The sequence below is a fragment of the Enhydra lutris genome, unplaced genomic scaffold (assembly GCF_002288905.1).
Source record: "Enhydra lutris kenyoni isolate GAN:26980312 unplaced genomic scaffold, ASM228890v2 scaffoldscaffold13, whole genome shotgun sequence".
NCBI classification, from domain to species: Eukaryota; Metazoa; Chordata; class Mammalia; order Carnivora; family Mustelidae; genus Enhydra; species Enhydra lutris.
In genome coordinates, this window is record NW_019154097.1 from 20,660,343 (window position 1) to 20,666,436 (window position 6,094).

The following is a 6,094-nucleotide window of genomic DNA, read 5'->3' on the forward strand; positions in this document are numbered from 1 at the left end:
ATGCCCCAGGAATATTCCTCCAAGGCCATCCTGGTACAGGAGCCCAGAGCTCTGTGAGGAGCTGCACTGGGTTGCCTTTTTTCCCTGCTGCCTCCTAATATTAACCGGGCACTGGGCCCCCAGCCCCCACGCAGTGATGGGAGGCCCTGGATGGAGCCAGCAAACAGATCCATCTGGAAATAGAAAAATAATCCCAACACTAGCGGTTTTGTCTGGCCTCCCCAGTGGGGTGTGGAGCAGGGCCATGAAAGGGGCTTTGAGGGCCGGTGGGTGAGGGCTGTGGCAGGGTGAGCCTTTGCACCCAGCACCAGCTGAGTATCTGTGCCTGGGGGGTGGGAGGGGGCTGGCCCCCCAGGGCAAGGGCCAGATCCTTAGGGAGTAGGGCAGGCATCCCAGCTGACTGCGTGAGCTGCCAGAACTCTGCGGGGCTGCAGCCTGAACTGGAATCCGTGTGACCTTGAGTGAGTCGTGCAGCCTGGCTAGGCCTCCTTGCCCCTATATTTAAAATCGCGGGTCATTAAGACCTCCCCACCTAGGAAAGTCTCCCTTGGCCAGAGCAGGGTGCTAGGGGTGGAGAAGGGGGCTGAGCAAATATTCCTACAGCTCCTTTTGTTTCTGACTTCAGGACATGTGGTTGACCAAGCACTGTGCCAGCCCATGGGGTGACCTCTGGAGAGCCCATGGGCCTCCATCTTCCCACCTGCTTGGTGGGAAGCGATCCAGAGCCCTCCAGCTCTGGAACCCGGTGGGTGAGGTCCAGCAGCAGTATGCCCCAAGGACTGCAGGAGCCGCCTCCCCTTCGGCAGGGAGCCTCCCTCCACCTTCAGTGCCCCAGCAGACCGTGCAGCGGTGGCTGGAAGCGCCCCACCAGCTTCCTAGGAGAGCCCATGAGCATCCTTGGGCCTCTGTGGGGGCCGCTCACTATTTCCATCATTGGGGGGCTGGGCATTTGGCAGGAAGAGACTCAGAGGGCCCGAGATGGGGCAGACACTGCCTCAGGCCGGCCCGCAGGCACTCCTCCTGCCTGCTTTACCTGTGGAGGGCTGGGGGAGGGGAAGGCCTGGGTTTGGGTTCCCTTTTACCGTGTTTGGTGTGTTCTTGGGCAGGTTAGGTCCTTCCTTGTCAATGTTTCCCATGTATGTACTTCGTTCATTCATTCATCCAGCAAACATGCACAGAGTAACGCCTCTACTCCAGGCCCTGTCCTTGTCATCAGAAATATCAGTAAATGACAAAGTGTTTCTCCTCTGTGGGGGTAGGAGGTGGGAGAGGAGCACTGGTGGGGGAGTAAGTTGGAGTGAGGGAGGCGACAGTTCAGTTTTGGGCGGCTTGAATTCGTGGTGTCCCTGAGACAGCTGGGAAGACCTACGGGCAGTTGAATAAATGGCCAGGAAGTTGGTGGGAAGCAGCCAGAGCCAGAGGGATCTGTCTGGGCTGTCGTCCCACTTCCCTACACCCCTCTGTGGTGGCAATGCTGGTGATGACCATGTTAGTGACAGCAAGGACGGTGCTGGTGATAACAAAAAGCATTTATCAGGGGCGTTTGGGTGGCTCAGTTGGTTAAGCGTCTGCCTGCAACTCAGGTCATGGTCCCAGGATCCTGGGATCAAGTCCCACGTCAGGCTCTCTGTCCGGCGCGGAGTCTGCTTCTCCCTCTGCCCCTCGACCCACTTGTGCTCTTCTCTCTCTCTCTCTCTCTCTCTCTCTCAAATAAATAAATAAATAAAATATTTAAAAAAGAAAAGAAAAGCATTTATGAAGGGCTCACACAAAGCAGGCCCCAATAGGCAAATATCAGGTGATTTGCACATCACCTTTCATTTACTTAACAGAACAAACCTCAGGAGTGCGTCTGATTATCCCCATCTTCAGAAAGAGCTGAAGCTGAGACGTGAGTGTCTTTGGCTAGGGTCCGTAAAAACAAAGCCTCAGAAAGAGAGTTTCAGATGTGTGTGGCTTACTGAGAAAGCCAGGAGAGGAGTGGGGCTGTGAGGGCAGCAGGAGAGAGAAGGAGAAGCGGGAGGCTGTGGGCTCAGCGGCTTGGCCGCACAGGAGCCCAGCAACCTTGAAGACCCACATGTCAGACCTTGGCCTCTGAGGACAATTTTCTGGAGCAGGCCAGGAGACTTTCGTGACTTAGAGATGGTTGCACAGCAGGTAAAGGGGAGTCCCACAGCAGTGAGGTTGAATGGGCGTACTGGGTCTGCAGGAACTGGGGACTTCCGAGGGGCTTCTGGGAGCCATGGGGGGTCTGGTGAGTGTGACAGGCCCTTCTGGCTAGAGATGCAGTCCCTGTGTCTTCCGGCTCCTCTCCTGGCCTGACCTTGGTGCGTGTGACTGGGTGTGTGGGACTGGGTGTGTGTGTATGCATGGGTGTGTGTGCGTGACTGAGTGTGCCTATGGCCATATGTGTGACAGTGTGTGTGTGACTGTGAACATCCGTGTGCCTGGATGTATGCGTACACATGATCTGTGACTGTGTCCTCCTGCCTCTCCTTGGTCCACCTCTCTCTCCCTTTCCCTTCCAGTCTGTCTGCCCGTGTCTCAGTTTCTCTGTCCCCATGTCTTGCTTTCCTCTTACGATCTCTCCCTCTCTCCCCCTCATAGCACATCTTTCTCCCAGGGCCATCTCTCTCGCTCCCTTTCTATCTGTGTCTGTTTTCCTCTCTTCTTCTGTATGACTCTAGCTTCTCTGTGCCTCTCCTCTTGCTTCCAGTTTCCTTTCTGTCCGTGAATCTCTCAAATTCTGCCTCTCTCTGTCTTTTTCTCCCTCCATCTCTTGGTCTCTCTCCCTCTCTCTCTCCTTTCCCATCAGTGCCCCCAGCTGGGCCAGACCCTGTGTGGCCAGGCTGCTGGGAGCTTGAACAGGGACTGGTGATCGTAGGGGAGCAAGACGCCTTGACACTGGTCTTCTGGACTCCAGAGCAGAAGAAGCCTCTGTAGCTGACCTCCTTGCTGGGCGGTGCACACTCTCCCCCAGGGGGCCAGGCTCTGTGTGCGTGTGGTTGCATATATGCGTGTGTGTGTGTGTGTGTGTGTGTGTGTGTGTGTGCAAAGAGTGGGGGAGTCCCGCCTAGACTTGCCATGGGGAAAAAGGAGCCAGGAGCTGTAGCCCCTTTTTTCTTCCCCATCCTTACTGAGATATATTCGACACCTAGCATTCTGTAAGTTTAAGGTCTAGAGTTATGATTTGCTATATGTATATACACCTATTCACCACCTCCCACAGCTACGATTTGCATGTGTGTGTGATAACTTTTAAGATTTACTCCTTTCAACTTTCAAATATAAAATAGAATATTTTAACTAGTCTCCCTGCTGTACGTGACCTCCCCAGAACTTACTCATCTTCTAGCTAGAAGTTGATATGTTTTGACCCCCTACACCCATTTCCACCACCCCTCCCCCTCTCCCCCCCGGCAACCACCAATCTCTTCTCTCTTTCTACAACTTCTGAGGGTTGGATTCTACATATAAGTGAGGTAATACAGTATTGTCTTTCCCTGACTTATTTCACTTAACACAATGCCTTCCGGATTCATTCACGTTGTCACAAATGGTGGGATTTCCTTTTTATCCTGGGGTCGAGGAATATTCTGGTGTGTATACTGAGACGCAGCCGCTTCGAATGGGCTTGTGCCTCACGCCATCCCCTACCACCCTTGAGACCAGATTCTATTTAGATCGCAGCCCTTGGCCAGCTATATTCAAGATGGCAGGCGGGGCTCAGTGGAGACCCAGGTCAAGGATGCTTCTAGACCCCCATTTGGAAATACACCATCATCAGCACAAGCTACTCAGGACCCAGCCCCATGGAAGGGGAAGAGCAATGCCCATATTTTCAGTGGGAGAGCCAAGGTGTGGTTGAGGGGTGATGGACAGACTCGTTCAAGGTCTTGCCAGATCCAGGACTGGAGGTCAGGGCTCCAGATTCCAAGCTGGGAGCTTTTTACACAGCTCCCAGATGCCTCCTCATAAGGTGTGGTTCTTCTCTCTCCCCAGGGGTTCTCAGGACCCTTCCCAGACCAAGGGAGCACTGAACCAAAGAGTCCTCCCCAAGAACTCCTTTCGGAACCCCTCCCTCCCAACATGCCACATGCAGCTTCTAACTTCCCACAGGGAACTTCCTCACTGACCCCACAACCTTACCCAGGCCGTGGCCCGTTCCTTCAGGGTGTCACTCGTCTCTGTCAGCAAACTGTCAGCCTGTTGCTCCAATAAATCCTGCAAGATCTGGGCAAATAAATGTGTGTGACGCAATGAGCTTGTGAGGCACTAATTGGCAATGTGGCCCGTGTGCTTCTGCCTTCATCACCAGTTCAAGGAAGCAGTTGGCCCTCAAGATGTTCTTGGCGCTGGAGTTTTGAAGGATCTGAAAGCCAGGCCTGCTTGATGTTAAGTTCTGTGTGTGCTTTGAGGGGGGATGAGGCTGTTCATCCCAGAGGGGCAGGGAAGAGGCGAGTGCCTCTGAAGGCAAGGAGGAGCTGAAAGTTGGTATTAGTGAGTCCTCAGGTGGGTGGGATACCGATCAAGCCCCAGGAGGGATGCTCCAGCATGTCTCTAGGAAGTCTGGGCCCAACACATTGGTGTCTCAACTTCATGTGTCCAAATCATGACACCAGGTCATTGGATGTAAAGGGACATCTGGCACGTTGAGACAATGAGTACCTGAGTGGCCACAGATGAGAGCAGGACAGAGAGACCTCTCAGAATGTGTTGTTCTTTGTAGGACCCCAGGACCTTTGCATGACCAGAACTGTGGATCAGGGATGTAAGGGAACCTCAGTAATGACAAACACTGAATTTCCTGACGGCATGGGGGCATGGTAGACATGATGTTGGATTTTTCTTCTTTCTTCTTTTGTTCTTTCTTTGGGTCGTGGTTATTCAAAGAAAACAAAAGAAGGTCCTCCTTCTTATGCCCTGAGATGCGGACTGAGATATAACTTTCATGTATGTTGAATAAATGAGTAGGACAATGAGAGGAGCCAAGGGGCCCCGCTCTGTCTCCAGCTAGCACGGTCTTTCTGGAGCCCTTCATGTTAAATGAACATCTCCGACAGATGTGATTTCCAGCATAGGAAGGCCATGGCAGGAAGGCCATGACTGAGGCTGACAGGAACCTTCCCAGATATGGCCACTCTGATGCTGGACAAATCAAGTGAGCACTGGGTCCAGGGACAAGCCCACCTTCTCTAGTTTCTCCACTTCTGAGTCCCTGGGGATCATATTGCTTGAGCAGATGTATTCCCTGCCTCCCTTTCTCTCGACCTATGGGAGTGGGTGCTGACGGGGAGGTAGGGTGCGGGCACTCTGGCCTCAGCATCCTTGCCCACAGCTGGTGACATGGACCGAGACCAACTGGGCGGGTCTAGGTGGGATTGAGGGGGATCCAAGTGAGCATACCTGATCAGGAAAAGGTCAGAAGGCAAGCTGGGCTCCAGGAGGCTCTGGTCACAGAACGCTGCCTTTCCCAGACGGAGGCATGGCCAGTTTACCCCACAGGGCATCACTGTTGGGAATGTAATCGCCGCTGGAAATGAATGCCCTCTTGTGTGAGGTCCTTGTCTGTCCTGAAGTAGGTCACTGAATTACAGGATCACAGAAATCCTAGCCTCAGAAGCACAGAATCATCGAAGCTGAAAGTCAGTGCCAGGATTTTGGAGCCTCGGGCCCTGGCGTGAAAAGGCATCAGAAGTCTGGCGCCAGGGGCACAAACATTTTATGGCTCAGGTGATCTAGAACCACAGAATCATAGAACCTTGCACTTGGATGACCCTTAGACCCTGAGGGAATCTGATGGACTCTCTGATACGGTGTTCCCTTGTAGAAAGTTCCAGAAGGTACCATTCTTCTTCAGAGTGACAAGGAGTTTTAGAGTGTGGAAAGAGGACACAGGAGGTTTCTGTGTGGGATGCTTTTTGGAGTTCTAGGTTGTATTTCCCTTTTTTTTTTTTAATTTTTTAAATTTATTTGACAGACAGAGATCACAAGTAGGCAGAGAGGCAGGAAGTGGGGGGAAGCAGGCTCCCCGCTGAGCAGAAAACCCGATGTGGGGCTCAATCCCAGGACCCTGGGATCATGACCCGAGCCA